Source organism: Tursiops truncatus, chromosome 10, assembly GCF_011762595.2.
Source record: "Tursiops truncatus isolate mTurTru1 chromosome 10, mTurTru1.mat.Y, whole genome shotgun sequence".
Taxonomy (NCBI): domain Eukaryota; kingdom Metazoa; phylum Chordata; class Mammalia; order Artiodactyla; family Delphinidae; genus Tursiops; species Tursiops truncatus.
The window spans coordinates 86827679-86844582 of NC_047043.1; the positions used below are offsets into that span (position 1 = coordinate 86827679).

General features: G+C 39.7%; 1 pseudogene; it reads right to left on the bottom strand.

The window, feature by feature from the left end:
• Positions 1 to 459: 459 nt before the first annotated feature.
• LOC101331272 (ubiquitin-conjugating enzyme E2 Q1 pseudogene) overlaps positions 460 to 16904 on the bottom strand; it is a 37321-nt pseudogene continuing 20876 nt past the window's right edge.

Sequence of the window (16904 nt, forward strand, 5' to 3'; positions counted from 1 at the left end):
CTAGCAAAGGTTCCAGCCAGGTGGCTGGTTGGTCTGTAAGTCAGTCTTGAGTACTTGAAACAGTTCTGTGTCTGTTTTTTTTTTTTTTTTCCTTAGCGTTTAGAATAGCCATCATTGTCCTGCAATAGGCAGAGCGATCATGTCCAGGAAAAGTGAGGGAGGGAACCACAGAGGCAGAGGGAGATCCAAATACAGCATTCAAAGGTAACTGGTCCAGAGGCTTCCCTGGGGCTTCCCTGGTGGCACAGTGGTTGAGAGTCCGCCTGCCGATGCAGGGGATGGGGGTTCGTGCCCTGGTCCGGGAGGGTCCCACATGCTGCGGAGCGGCCGAGCCCGTGAGCCATGGCCGCTGAGCCTGCGCATCCGGAGCCTGTGCTCCGCAACGGCAGAGGCCACAACAGTGAGAGGCCCGCGTAGGGCAAAAAAAAAAAAAAAAAAAAAGGTAATTGCTCTAGTGATGCCTAGGGAAGGAGGAAGGGGATGGCATTCCCGGGTTAGCCATCTTCCTTCGGGGGTGTGTACCAGCCGTTTTTTTCATGGATCTGCACCAAGGACTTGTAGGCCTGCTGTGCTCTTGTCGGGCTGTATTGAGATTTGTTGGCTCCAAACTGCGCTCGTGCTTTTCCCTTCACCCGTGTGGCACTGATCTGCATGATCGCTGACTCTACTGAGTAGGCACTGCTCCAGCCCTGCTTGGTGAGAAGTTCCATGCAGATGGCACCTCCGCCCAGAACATACCCTCGGAGAGGACTGGAGACACAACCCTGACAAACGGCACGTCAAAGGGAAAGTTATCTGTAAAAGAAGAGTTAAGTAGGATGAAGTCGGCTCCTTTCTCTGAGGATCTGGAGATGGTTGTGCAAAGCACTGTCCTGGTCAACTTTGAGGAGTTTGACATTCCAATCATACAGGCTGTCATTCACGAGTTCGACTGTATAGTTTCTGCCTTTGAACCTCAGTGATCAGTATATATCCCTGAGCTCCTTCATCACCTGGTCAGTAGCCTGCGCCGAGCCAGACACCGCACCATTTAAGTAATCTTGCCTCTGGGTCTTTTTAATTTTCTTTGGTATGGCCAAGTTTTCTTTTCCAATGCCGTCATCTTCAGATTTCTTGCCCTCAGCTGGCGCTTCTTCTCTCATTTATTTCATAGTGATCTAGGTCTTCTGTGTCCTCAGGCATCTCTTCATCTTCACCTTCCGAAGATACATCTTCCTGTGTACACTGCTCTTCTGGCAAGGGCTGATCCAGCATCTCCACATCTGGATGCTGAGGGAGGTTACAGAGTTTACACAGGTCGGAGATGATCCTCTTCAGATGCTGCAACAGCAGAGTATTCCCCTTCTTTATGTCCACCAGCCTCTCCAAGAGAGCAGCCAAGTTAGCGTCACTGGACTCCGCTGACCAGATGGGGGGCACAGCTGGGTATGACTCCGTGATGTTGCAGTGGATGCAGACGGGATCCCCAGGCACCGACCCCTGTGAGGAGAGATGCAGTCCGGGCGCGGCCCTCGTCCCGGCCCCTCTGGCCTCAGCCAGCGGGAACTCGCATCTCAGCTGGTCCAGGAAGGCGCTGGCAATGCGGAAGCGCTCGAGGCCGCGGGGGAGAAGGAACTGGAGCAGCTTCAGCTCCCCACCCAGGCAAGGCCCCGGCTCCGGGCCCCGCCCCCATCCCGGGACTGTCCCCCTCCCCCCGGGCCCCCCAGCTGCTGCCGCGGCCCTGGCTGCTGCTGCTGCCCCAGGGCCGGCGGGCAGGAGCCTCCGGCCTCCGCTCCAGGCTCCACTGTCGCCCCCGCCGTCCACACTTCCTGATCCCCCCTTCGACAAGATGGCGCCACCGCCACCTCCGGGACAGGCCCCCCCCAGCTGCCGGAAGCCAGGCGCCCCTCCTGCTCCTCCTCGGCAGCCCCGCCTCCCTCAGATAGTCTCTTATACTTCCTGTGAAGTTTGGAAGATTATAAATTTAGGTTGAACTGATAAAATATTTTGGCCTGCAGGAAAAATATTATAATTCTATTATATCTTTGAAATGTTAATCTTACATTGGGATTTGGATAAACTATAATTATGTCAAAATGATACTCACTTTTACAAGAAAATTATATGAATAGAAGATTTAGACATGTATTTTGCATATGCTTTTATAATTATTCTGTTCCTGCGATAAATTCTTCTTTTTATACACATTACAGAATAACTGAGTGTTTCAGTTCAAATAAAGGAAAATTGTGTTTAAGAAAAATATTTTCTCTGGATAAATGCCGAGAAGTGGGATAACGGGATCATATGGTAGTTCTATTCTAAATTTTTTGGGGGGAACCTCCATACTGACTTTCATAGTGGCTGCACCAATTTACATTCCCACCAACCTCATCCTCACCAACACTTGTTATTTCTTGTCTTGTGAGCACATTGTAGGGTGTACAGAAGTATAATGCTGTGCACATGAAACTCATATAATGTTATAAATCAGTGTTACTCAATAAACAAATTAATTAATTTTTAAAAAGACAAAAAAATATTTTCTCTATTTCTTATCCTTTAAATTGACACCATAGATACTGTATCCTTTAGGAAGCTCTCTGTGGTCAGAGACCATTAACTCAATTAAAATTAGATTAAGGAATAAATGGAAATTGTCAACACATATAAATATCCAGAGCTAGATTAATTTTCAAGTATAGTTGGGTTCAGAGACTGGGCCACCTCCTCAGGATTTGTTTCTTTCTGTTTCTTGACTCTATTTTCAACTTGGTTGGCTTAAGTCTAGGTAGCACTAGATTTCTCCTTGTGTCAGGAAGATGTCGGAAAGCAGCTTAAACTTCACATTCTTCTAGTAAGAGACTATAAGGAAACAGTGAAATTCTTTTCTGGTAGCTTTTCCAGAAGTCCTGAAATTTATTGTGATTGGCCAAACTAAAATCTTATGTCCATAACTGAATCAAATTACAGTGACCAGAAAAATGCCAAGACTTGGTTTACTCCAGAAACTCCTTCCTAAAGATATGGAATGAAGGTGGATCTTCGATTAAAAATCAGGGAGACAAATGCTGGGGCGGTAAACATGAAACATCCATAGTATAAACATTTCTGGAAAAGCCTTTATTAAGGGAAATAGTAATTTCTGCTGTTAACAAACAAGTTCAAAAATCTCACTGGCTTACAACGACAAATACCTTCTTTGCTTTCAAGTCGTGGGTCGGCTCTGCATTTCTCTAATTAGTTAATAGTCACGTGAGGCATGTTTCTCTAATGGCAAATGGCATGAAAACAAAAAAGGTGAGCAGAGTTATGAAATGCCTTTAAAGGCTTCAGCTTGTGTCTAGGGCCCATCACTTTAATCCACATGCTATTGGACAAACAAGTCATGCGGCTAAACTCAACATCAGTTGAATGAGGAAACATATTCATTAGTGCGAGGTAATGCAAAGTCCTGTGACAAATGGTATGGAGTAATTCGAATACAGGACAGAAGTGAAGAATTAAGAGTAATGAACCTATTTACCAGAGGACGTTTCTAGTGCTCACTTGATGACAAAGTTAGCTGTCAGAAGAATTTTCTCCAATTCACGTCTCCATAGAGTTTATTATTAAGATCCAAGAAGATAGTGTTCATCACCATTACATTTCTGTTCAGATTAAATTATACACGAATATCTGTATATAAATTTGTTTTATAACAGATAAGTAACCAAAACAGTAACAAATGTAATTTATTTTTAAATTATTATTGACATTTTCCCATATTATAGTTTTTGAGTACCAAACTTTATTGAAATCTTTTTTATTTTTTTTCGGTACGCGGGCCTCCCACCACCGCGGCCTCTCCTGCTGCGGAGCACAGGCCCCAGACGCGCAGGCCCAGCGGCCATGGCCCACGGGCCCAGCCGCTCCGCGGCATGCGGGATCCTCCCGGACCGGGGCACGAACCCGCGTCCCCTGCATCGGCAGGCAGACTCCCAACCACTGAGCCACCAGGGAAGCCCTATTGAAATCTTTTATACTAGTTCCGGAAGAATTCTGATATCAATTTCAGGTTTCCAATTAAGATTTTTATACTATCTTTGGTTTATTCCTGTGGAGTATATTTTCTAAATCCCCACAAAGGAAAGTTAGGTCAAATCACCATTAATTCTGAATATGCTTGTGTTTGGTTAGTGTCATAACTTTAATATGAGCTAAGTGTATTTTTATGCAGTAATTTGGTAAATCATCTCAGTAGATGATAGCAAATTACCCACCTTTTTTCTGCCTGATGTATAATATGTTCTAGTTGAGTAATTAGGTATTAGTTAGACACAGCTGCAGCTTGTGTTCGACAAGTACTTTTTCAGTCACACATTTATCTCTCTCTTTGTGGATGAATTGGCAACATGCCTCATACGGGTCTTTAATGTACTGTTTTTATGCAGCTATAGGCTGCTGTCCAAAGGGTTTATGTATACAGTTTGATATATACGTAATACCATCTTTGAAGAAGAGGACAACTTTTTCTTAAAAATCATACATGGCAATATTGATATATTATTATTTTTTATATAATACAATATTTTTAATCTTTCAATCATCCCTACATAATTCTTTCTTTTAGGCTGTCCTTTCCAACTGTGAGAGTTTAAGGGTTATATTTCATGACTTTGCAGATACCATTTGCCTATGCATAATTAGTATGTCTGAAATGCTGGAGACTGTGCCATTGGCTGGAATGCCATTGTGCTACAGTGGTGCTCCTTTAAAGTGGCATATGTCAACCTGGGCATAACTGAAATTTTGGGCCAGCAGATAATTTGTTGCAGGAGGCTGTCCCGTGCTTTGTGGGATGTTTAACAGCACCCTGGCCTCTACCCACAAGATGTCTGTAGTACTCTGCCCTACCCCAGGTTGTGTCAATCCAGAATGCCTCCAGACATTTCCAAATGTCCCCGGAGGGGCAAAATTGCCCCCACTGAGTGCTACCGCTTTAAAGTAATTTCTAATTAATGGTGACATATATTATAGCAACCTCTCCCTCCTATCTATCATACTTAAAAGTGTTGGCCTGAAAATTGATAAAGGAATGAGGAAGAATGAGGCTAATATGTCTCATTTAACATAAATCTCTGAATTTGGACAATAGTGAATTACATGTTAGAAAAAATTGTTTACATTCTTTTATTCAGGTTTTTCATGTAGACCTTTATAGGATAGGAAGGTTCTGGTCTACCAGTTTTCTCTTTCCTTTCATTAGAAATGTCTCTCTCCATTGTTATTTGTTGTTATTATTGTTCCCTTAATGGCTATTAATTTAAAAGGTTTCATTTATTCATTTTCTTTGCTGTGCAAAATATTTTAGAATAGATGTTGTAAGTGAATTCCATTATGTCTATGAAAACTTACTCTGAGTAGGTGGTTTCTGTAAATTAGGAGGGTCTGGGGAGTAAGATTTTTTTACATTTGCAGAGAGAATGATTTGGGGTTAATTGAACGTAGTTATTAAACAGTCTCACTCCTTCAGTGTGCATGTTGACAGGGATAACAGATGAGGTTTCATATCTCATTTCTCTGCAAGAATACTTTGCCTTCTAAGTTCACGATTTTTGGAATCTAAAACAATTTCATGAGGCTTGAATTCTGGGCTCTCGAACTTAAATTCTAGGGAAAATCCAATCTAGCAGAAAGAACATGGGTTTTGATTAAACAGAACTGGATTCCAGTTCCAACCCCTAAGTACTTGCTGTGCAACTTTGGCTAAGTTACTCAAAATCTCTGAAACTGTTTCCTCGTCAGTGAATGGAGATAATACATGTTATTGCTGAGAATGGGGCAGGAATGAGTTGGTGGTGGGAAGGTTACTGCATTTATTCTCTCCACTTTCTTTTATCCTATTCTTTATATTTAGCATCAACTGTTTTACTGAAAACTCCTCTCACAGAGTCTCCCAAAACCTACTTGCTGATAAATCCAAAGGACTCCTGGTAGTCCTATTTTTAATCAACTGCTCTTTTGCTTTAAAAAAAGGACTGGCAAACATTTTCTGTAAAGAGCCAGATAGTAAATATTTTTGACTTTATGAGATAATGTCTGTCTCAATTACTCAACTTGGCCATCATATGTAAAAGTGGCCATAGACAGTGTATTAATGAGTCGACTTGGCTGTGCTCCAATAATACTTTATTTGTAGGCTGTGGGCTGGACTTGTCTCACAGGTGTAGTTTGATGATCCCTACTCTAAGCTCCGCATTGGCTTCTATTTCACTTTATATCCTCTAGTTTTCTGGCTACAAAGGATTCGTCTCTTGTCAATGATAACTCCTCCTCTATCTCCTTCACTGGGTTTTCTTTTCTTGCTCACATATTAATTGTTTAAATTAAGATAGTGCCGGTTGGGAAGAGGAAGCAGATGTGAATCAAAATGAGACCATCATTTTCTCTCTCAAGCCTTTATCCTCTGTGTGAAGGTCAAATCTCAGAGGCATACAAGGCTCTTTATTATTTAATTTCTGCTCAACTTTGCATCTTCTTCTTAAATTCCTCAAAGCTGTTACCCTCCCAAGCTATTTACATTTTCTCAGTTTGTCTGGTGCTCCCTCTTATCCCTGAGCTCGGCACATATGACTTTTTCCTCTCGAAAGATTTTTTCTTTATCTTTTTTTTTTTTTCCTGGATGGAGAAAGTTCATTCTTTATACTCTACCTTAATTAGCTTCTGCTCTCAGCAGATTTCTTTAAATCCCCACCCAAGATTGGATTACAGCTTTTTCTACATGGTTTCTTTGAGTATATTTTAAATTATCTAGAAATAAAACTTTAATGAAAATATCAACGTAGTCTGTTCCATAATAGAGTTATGGTTGGATTGCTACGGGACTGCACAGAAAGGGTACTAACCCTATTCTTGGAGACAAAACTGCCAGGGAAGGCATAAGTGGAAAGTGATTTTTGAGTTGGGTCTCGACACAGAGGACCAGGGGAGGAATGTTCTGCCAAGCTGATGGAATGTCAGAATTCAAGACTGTGGGGCACTGGGCAGTTCATGGGACAGTTCATATTCTGGATGACATTCTATGATTCACGTCTGTTCTCTGCAGTAAAGCTTCACTTAGATAACTGATGCTCAGTAAATGTGCATGGTCAGATGACAAATTTCTTGTTAGAAGTTACAAGTTAGGCTAATTTTTTTTAAGGTAGGCATTTACTTTTGATTGATCTTAATATATTCATCAATTAAGATAATTTAAAATGCACTGACCTTTAATCACAATACTCTAGGTGAGCTTTCACAGATGTATGTATGACTAATTCATCTCCCCTCCACCCATTCATCTCCCCTCCATCAAAACCCAGCATAGTGCACAGAGAAGGTCTTCATAAATATTTGTTGAATGAAAGAAAAACACTGAATGTTCCAAGGAGGTGGCACCAGATAGAAGACAAAGAGTAAACAATTTGCTAAACTCAAGAATGCACATATGCAAGGCATAAAATAGATCTTGGTACTACTTGTTTATAACAAAATAATTACCTTTTAATCATAAAATGTAAAAGCAACTAGAATATTAAGCAAAGGAGAAATACAATAAAGAAAAATGATTATGAAAATTCTAAACTCTGAGTTGAGATTTATAATAAACTTCCATTTTAACTAAGGCAGTCCAGTGATATTCATCATTTTCTCTTGCCGTTCATCATTCATGCATTCCAAAAATATCTACAGAATACTACTTATGCAAAGGCACTACTATAGGCTCTCATTACCCTTCTTATTAAATTCTGAAACCTTAAAAAAAAAATTCTGAAATCTTGGTATTAGCTATGTATATATTTACACACACATACACAATTATGGATACACATATGTGTACATATACATGCAAGATGAAATTGTTTCTCAACACCTGCAATTACCATGTCTCCTGTACTGTACATTCCTTGACTACTTCTGGCAAAATGCCCTTATATTTCACGCTAAGTTCTTCTAAAAGCTCTTCATGAAGTTATTTATGCTGGGAATAAAGTTTATGAGAGAAAATAGCATTAAAAAAATAATTCTTATTGCAATGTGACCAAAATCCAGGAAAAGACAAAAAGGGGGAAGCTGGACTTTCTTACAGACCCCCTTCTACTTATTCTCAGAATTGGAATTAGGAGATATAACTTATGGAGAACATACACCATTGAACAGGTGCCTAGGGAGTTAGAGCCAAATTCTCGTTTCAATGGGTGAACAGTCAGTCGCTGCCATATGGGCAGAACACGGTTTCTTCTCAGATGTCTCCTAGGTATTTTGTGCCCTATCAACTGTGGCTACATCCACTCCATTTCTAGGCCCAAAATATTAAATATAGTTCAAGTATCTTATGCTGTATTTTCCAAAAGAATGTTCTGATAAAACAATGCATATCGGGGCTTCCCTGGTGGCGCAGTGGTTGAGAGTCCGCCTGCTGATGCAGGGGACACGGGTTCGTGCCCCGGTCCGGGAGGATCCCACATGCTGCGGAGTGGCTGGGCCCATGAGCCATGGCCGCTGAGCCTGCGCGTCCGGAGCCTGTGCTCCTCAATGGGAGAGGCCACAGCAGTGAGAGGCCCGCGTACCACAAAAAAAAAAAAACAATGCATATCATATATATTCATAACCTATTAAAGAGTTCATCACAGACTAATTAGTTGCTCATTAAATATTTGCTGAGATCAAAAGAATGCATTATAACTCTATCAATGTAAAAGATTTGTCAAAGTCCACAAATGAAGCAGGAAGTTATCACTCTTTACAGACATATACAATAACATCTCACTGTTGACAACTTCTTGATAATTCACAGATCACTCATGCTCAGGAAATAATAAGGGAGTACACACAGTATGATTTGATTTGGGGTGATTAAAAAATGAGGATGTTCTATCCTAGGATAGATGTAGTAGTAGAACTCGGTGTCTAATTTCAAGTAATTCTGCCAGCTAGCTGTAATCCCTCTGAATATAGGAATAATAATAATTTCCTCAAAAGTTTTTAGTGAAATTTAAGTGAAACAATGCAGGTAATGTGTTTGATTCAATACTTATCACATCATAGAATCTTATATAAGAGAAATACTAAGATGAGATCATGAAATCAAAATAAAATAATAAAAATAGTGTTCATCTGTAAATGTTTGTACTACAGTTTCCTGTGCTTTTAATAATTTTCTATAAAATAAATTTGTGCTAATCATTGTCAGGTTTGCAGTGTTCTGATACTCCAGGGATGTAATAGTAACCATATAATTTGAGAAAAGATAACAATATTGGTTGTAGCCTTTTCTGTAATTCTCAATGGCTATTTCTTTCTTTGCATCAATCTTGGGACCCATGAAGAGTGGGAATAAGGAACAAATAAAATCTTTAAAAATGTTGTCAGCTTGAAGGTTCTCCTTTTTCTATACTATTCCTTCAACACCCTAAATGATCAGTGCTGGGGAAGAGGTCATCATCTGACTAGGAAAATGAATTATTTTATAAGTGTGGGGAGAAAATCATTTAAATTAAGTTATATAGAGAATGATAAAAGAAATTCCTTGAATATATGAATATTTACTATACATTTTTCTTTAAGCCCTTCTCTTTTCTATTCTTATTTTTTAAAGAAATGGTAAACAATCATTTTATGTTCTCCTTCTTGTTCTAATTTTCCTTAACCTTTCCCAATTCTCATTTTCTCATTTCCAACCACCCCATCACCACAAGCACCAAAAAAGAAAAAAAAGGAAGTCAGACTTGTCAGACTTTGTTATCATCGTCCCAGAAGGGAATTACTTATCACAACTTCTTTTCTTTCTATTCCACAGCTAGTTATTTAAAATTTCTGTTGGAACCAGAGAGATTACTTTATTCTAGGATTTCCCCTAAGACAAAAACTCTGGTAACCATAGCAGCATTGCCATCCAATCTCTTGAATCCACAACAAAATGCGGCTAGAAATGCTTAGCGCAGTCTCCCAAGGCAAACATTGCTATGATGAGTGACAAACTGAAACAGTAGGAGCTGCTCCTGTTGCCATGGAAACAGGCCTTTCCATCTGAGAGGTTCCATCCCAGGATTCACAATCTAAAGCTTTGTAAAGGTATGCTGGTCTTCACTCCCCTACTGGTTAGCACTTACCACCAGACTAACACTGCTGAGATGACTGATATGGAAAACTAAGGGCTATCCCTCATTGCCACAGTAACCCAGGTTTCCAGTAATTTGCCTTAATAGAAAGTTGAAAGAGCTTTGTAGCAGATGTCTATAGTAGCTAAATCAAATGACAGTTAAAGAGAACAAATGTGGTAAGTTCCTTAAAAGTTAAATGCACACCTTTTGGGGTATCACTGGGGTTGTGTTTTCTAAAAAAATATATGCTCCACCATGCTTTTAAGGAATCACAATTTAGATCATGAAGCACTGGAACAAAATATGTTTTATGCACTTGTAAAAATGTTTATAGAGAATACAAAGTTCTCTGAATATAAATAGAAAGCACTAAGTTATTAAACACTTTTTCTTTGGGAGTCCTTCAACAGGAAGGACTCTGTTGAACAACAAAGGACAGAAATCTCATTGAATTAACTGGCATATTTATGACTAATCATATATCCTAATGGCATTTTTTAGCAAATGGCTAGTCAAAATATTAGATTTGGAAAGTTATGATGAGCTGATAATCCATTACCATTACTAGGGGATTACCATTACCATTTAGATCCAAGTTATTAGGCTTTTTCCAACGTAACTGGATTGTCAAAGTGTACATATAGTCAGATGTGCATGAAAATTATAGCTTAATTATTTTATGCAACTGACCTAGACATTGTCACAGACTCTTATCCTTCTAGGCAGTGAGGAGACATATGTTGTTTATCAGCAATATTTCAGCATCTTCCAGTTTTAACAGCACATTTCAGTTTTAAGTAGACCCTCTATGTTAAATATTTAGTCAGGTTAGAAGTCAAGGCTCTATCAGGGCTGCCTCACCTTTCCCCTTCAGTCTTCCCCCAGGTGGCATCTGGACGTAAGTGACAGGTCTTCACTATGTTTCATGGAGTAAGAGCTGTCTGAGGTTTTACCTACTACTGGTCTACTCTCCAGGGCGACGGATCTGGTATTCGTCAGACACTGGTGGTGTCTGCTGAGGTACAGTTAGTGAGCTTTACTCCAGGGCAGCTAGCTCTTTCTGCTACTATAGTCTATGGCTGGTGACCTTGGGGTCTGGTTTCTTAGCTCAGGCTTGATGATTTAGCCCCACCTCAGTAACTGCTGGTGTTACAGATCCACCCTGAAGGTGGCTGTGACTGCCTCCGAGCTTCATCCTTAAGGACCAACCTTCTTGTTCTCGGCTACAAGGCCACTCTGGCCACACTGTTCTTAACAGTGATTCTCTTTTGGTAGTTCCCCCAGCAAGATTTTTAATTCCTTATCTCACTATTATTAATTTGTGATCCATATCCATATTTCTAACATTTTGTTTATCTTTACATTGTTTCTAAACTCAAACCCAGTTTTTGTTTAAAGAAAAGGGAAATGAAAAAGACATACACACAGACAAAAGTTAGCTTAAGTTTACACAGCTTATATCCATTGAACAAGGTAACTTTTGCAATGCCTTTCAGGCTCTGTATGATCTATTCATCAATACTTTTACCTATAGGAATAGGATGCTGCAGTTAACTCTGAAATAAAAGACTACTCTCCTGGACACATGTGATTATGTCCAGGAAAGAAGATGAATGACTTAAACTGGGCCAATCATATTCTTTTTCCAAAGGTGCTCTTATTTATCAATCAGAAGCAAAAGGAAGAACGGGTAGTTTCTCAGAGAAAAAAAATAGAGATCAAATAATTCCTGTTTTCCAGATACTTTTCTCTTCCTTGTTACCATCCTTCTCTGAGGCCTTGCTACATCCTCACCCTTGGAAAATACAAAACACTTTGAATCTTCATAATGAATTCCCATTATATCTCTATAAGCTAGCTCAAGTTGATTTCTAGAATATTTAATTAAAGAGTTATGATGAACACATCTGTGGGGTTTATTTCTTTCATGGCCAAATTACCTCGCTGAAAATGAAATGGAAATTTTGGCCTTTATTTTGGATTCTATACAAGAAAAATGGCTCTAAGAATTTAAGGAAGGATAATCTCCATTTGTAATTCAAAGGTGTGACACCGGTTCCAGCGGTGAGCAGAATCTTTCTGTGTTCTTCATCTGAGTCTCCATATTGTCTGCTTTATATTACCATATTGAGTAATTCAACCAGTTACTGCAGGTACAGCAAAAGAGAAAATCTATTTCTGTTGGCTGATGTTTGAACATTTCCTACCTGTCCTTAATATGGGTATGCTGGTGAACATTTTGCTTTAACTACTGCTGGAATTTTTTTTAAAGCAAAACAGTATTATTATAATTTTTTTATTCTTAATGTAGTGTTAGCAGTGATTTCCTGCTGTCTTGGATGGTGATACCTAATAGCTTTTCCTACCTGCATCCGTTTCACTTTCTTCCAGTTGCTGCAACTCTGTTTTCCTTTAGGGAACTGTTCCTCCTCATTTCTTGCAGCCTTGGTGAGACTGATAATCCAGGTACTCTAGCTTGATCTGAGAAAGTCTATCAGCTCCTCTCCTTCTCTAGATCCTGATGTAGTTACTGGACTTTCTGAGCCCAGGTTTTGCTAACTTTCCTTCAAAATTTGCTACTTTCCATTTATTTGTGGCATCTTCAATTTCTTTCATCCATGTCTTATAGTTTTCAGAGTACAGGTCTGTCACCTCCTTGGTTAAATTTATTCCTAGGTATTTTATTCTTTTTGATGCAATTTTAAGTGGAACTCTTCTTAATTTCTTTTTCTAATAGTTCATTAGTAGTATATAGAAAGGCAACAGATTTCTATATATTGATTTTGTATCCTAAAACTTTTCTGAATGCATTTATTAGTTCTAATAGGTTTTACGGGATTTTGGGGGTTTCCTATGTACAGTACCATATCATCTGCACATAGTGACAGTTTTACTTTTTCTCTTCCAATTTGGATGCCTCTTCTTTTTTTCTTTTTTCTGATTGCTGTGACTGGGGCTTCCAATACTATGTTGAATAAAAGTGGCAAGAGTGAACATCCTTGTCTTGTTCCTGATCTTAGAGGAAAACTTTCAGCTTTTCACTATTGAGTATGATGTTAGCTGTGTGTTTGTCACATATGGCCTTTATTATGTTGAAGGATGTTCCCTATACATCCACTTTGTTGAGATTTTTTGTATCATAAATGGATGTTGAAGTTTGCAGATGCTTTTTCTGCATCTATTGAGACGACTGTATGATTTATATCCTTAATGTTGTTATGTGGTGTACTGCTTGATTTGCAGATATGGAACTATTCTTGCACTTCTGGAATAAATCCCACTTGATCATGGTGTATGATCCATTTAATGTATCGTTGAATTCAGTTTTCTAGTATTTTGTTGAAGATTTTTGTATCTAGGTTCATCAGGCATATTGGCCTGTAATGTTCTTTTTTGTAGTGTCTTTATCTGTTTTTTTTTCATTTATTATTATTTTTTAACATCTTTATTGGAGTATAATTGCTTTACAATGGTGTGTTAGTTTCTGCTTTATAACAAAGTCAATCAGTTATACATATACACATGTTTCCATATCTCTTCCCTCTATCCGGTTTTAGCATCAGAGTAATGCTGGTCTGGTAAAATGAGTTTGAAAGCATTCGTCCCTCTTCACCTTTTTTGCAGCAGTTTGAGAAGGATACGTACCAACTCTCCCTTAAATATCTGGCAGAGCTCATCTGTGAAGTTGTCTGATTATGGACATTCTACGCCTGAGTTTGGTTAGCATCTTTATGAGTATTACTTTGAAGTCTTTATCTATTAAATTGTTTATCTTCATTTTGTTTAGTTCTTGTTCTGAGGTTTTGTCTTGTTCTTTTTTGATTGTCTTTTATTTTGTTTTTTTCCTTTGGAAGGTGGTTTGTCTCATTTTGCCTAACTTTCTGCATTTGTTTCTATGTACTAGGTGTTATCCACTACCTCTGTCGGTCTGGAAACAGTGGGCTCATGTAGAACCTGCTCTGTGAGGCCCAGTGGCGCAATACCCTCTGGTCTTTAGAGCCAGGTGCTCCAGGGGTATCTCCTGTGTGGACTGTGTGTGCCCTCCTGTTATGGTTGGGCTGCCATTGCTACATTTGTGCTGGTGGGCAGGGCTGGCCCCCGGCTTAGCTAGCTGTGTGGCTTGCCCTCAAATGCTGTGGATTCCTTGTTGGGCAAGTCTGGCACCCGGCCCAGCTGGCTGAGAGGGCCAGCTATGACTACTGCAGGCACGCTGATGTGTGGGACTGGCCCTTGGCCCAGCTGGCTGTGAGACTTGGCTGAAATTCTTAGGGGCACACTGGCATGCCGGACTGTCCCCACAGAATGGGAGCTGCTGTGGAGGGGTGCCAGTGCTGGTAGAGACGGCCCACTGGGTGAGACAGGGCAGGAGCCATGTTGAAGGGGCAGGCCTGGATGGGCAACTTAGGCAGGTTGGGTCCTTGGGGGAACTCTGGGGTGGGGCACAGGATATTAGCTAAGTTGATGGAGAGTGACAGATATGCACAAAAATCATAATGGCACCTGCAAGCACTTCCATCTCAAGAGAAAGCTCCATCAGACCCCTGCCTCTCTAGCACACGCCTAAAATTAGTCAAGGAATTTCCTTCTCATATAAACCAGGTGCTTTTCAAGATGCTGCCTCTGCACTGTGAGTATCAGCTAGTGAGTTTGTGCAAGAGTCAAGAGTGGTGTCTCAGTTTCCCACAATCTTCCAGGTCTCCCAGATGCAAGCCCTACTGGTTTTCCAAGCCAGACTTATGGTGGCTCATCTTCCTGGTGCAGGTCCCCTGGGCTGAAGAGCCAGACATGGGGCTTGGAGTCCTTGCCTCTTGGGGAGGGGGGACCTCCACGGTTGTGATACCCCTCCTGTTTATGGGTCACTGCACCAGGGGTGTGGGTTCTGGTTAGACCATGCCCGAGCTCACCCTCCCTGTCTTGACATGGACTTTGCTTTATATCCTTAGTTTCAGAAACTCTATTCTGCTAGTCTTCAGGTTGTTCTCAGAAATAGTTGTTGTGTATGTAGTTGTAGTTATCGTGTGTCCATGAGCAGAGAGAGGTGAGCTCAGAATCCTCCTACTCTACCATCTTGATCCAGACTCCACTTTTGTAATATTTTGAAGCAAATCTCAGACATATATATTTCCTTTGTAAATATTTCAGTATACATTTGTCAAAATTAATAAATGTTTCTCTTCTTTAGATATAACTGGAACAACATTATCATATCTAAAAACAAAATGGAGTTTCATTTCTGGTAACGGTGGAATAGCTGATATCAGACCTACCCTCCTGATGAAATAATTATAAGCTTTGGACAAAACACATTAGAAAAAAAAAAGAACAATTGTTTCTAGTCAGATGAATCTAGCGGGTATGCTCCATAGTGAGAGAGACCATGACTCAGCAGCTTGCGTGGATACGGGAAGGCCAGGCTCTAGGGTCAGCAAAACTCCTCATTTGAGGATTAGAATACGTAGGATCTGCACTCTGATGCCCAGAACTTGGTTCTGCAGGTGAGTGAAGCTGCTGGTTGGGATTACAACTTGGGCACTACAGAATAAGAAACAAACATGTAATAATGAGGAGGTGCTTGCTGTACTAAGCCATGAACTGGGGCACTGGAATTTGGGACACACAAAAATATCGTTATTAGCCAGATGAATTATTTCCTGTGTTTTTTCTTGTTTGCTGTACTAATTGATTGAAAAAGAGCTTTTTGCTGTGTTTGGTTATTATGGCAGCCATTATGCTCTAATTGGACTACTTATTGGATCATCTTCCAGTTTATTTTTAATCATCTTAATCATCTTCCAGTTTATTTTTCCACCTTATCATGATGGTCTTTCTTTTCACCTAACAGCCCTAAGCCACAGATTTGACTTTCAAGCTGATGCATTTGCTAAAAAACTTGGAGATGCTAAAGACACATGCTGCTTTAACCAAACTGAACAAAGGTAACTTGGGATTCCCTGTTTTTGACTGGCTGTTTTCAATGTCACATTATTCTCATCCTCTAGTACCAGGGAGACTTCAAGCTTTGGAAAATTCAAAACAAGACTAGTTGTCCAGAGTCTGTGATTGAAGACACTTCCGATCAGTTTTGTCCTGGTGGCATATTCTAGCTCTTCCTGTTTTTAATTTTTTCTTTAAGAAAAATTATTAAGTACAGAAAATCCAAGATTTAAATAAATTTAATATCTCATTTCAAAACTGATTTTAATAATCCATTTCTTAAAGAAAATGGATGAAATTTTTAGGCTTAATGTTTTAAAAGGCATAGTTTTTCTTGAAGTATAGTTGATTTACAATGTAGTGTTAATTTCTACTGTACAGCAAAGTAATTCAGTTATGCATATACATACATTTTTTTAAAAAGTTCTTTTCTATTATGGTTTATCACAGGTTATTGAACATAGTTTCCTGTGCTATACAGTAGGACCTTGTTATTTATCCATTCTATATATAATAGCTTACATCTGTTAATCCCAAACTTCCACTCCATCCCTCTGCTATCTCCCTTCCCCCTTAGCAACCACAAGTTTGTTCTCTATGTCTGTGAGTCTGCTTCTGTTTCATAGATAGGTTCCTTTGTGTCAAATTTTAGATTCCACATATAAGTGATATCACATGGTATTTGTCTTTCTCTTTCTGACTTACTTCACTTAGTATGATAATCTCTAAATCCATCCATGTTGCTGCAACTGACATTATTTTGTTCTTTTTTATGGCTGAGTAGTATTCCATTGTATATATGTACCACATCTTCTTTATCCATTCATCTGTCGATGGACATTTAGGTTGCTTCCATGTCTTGGTTAC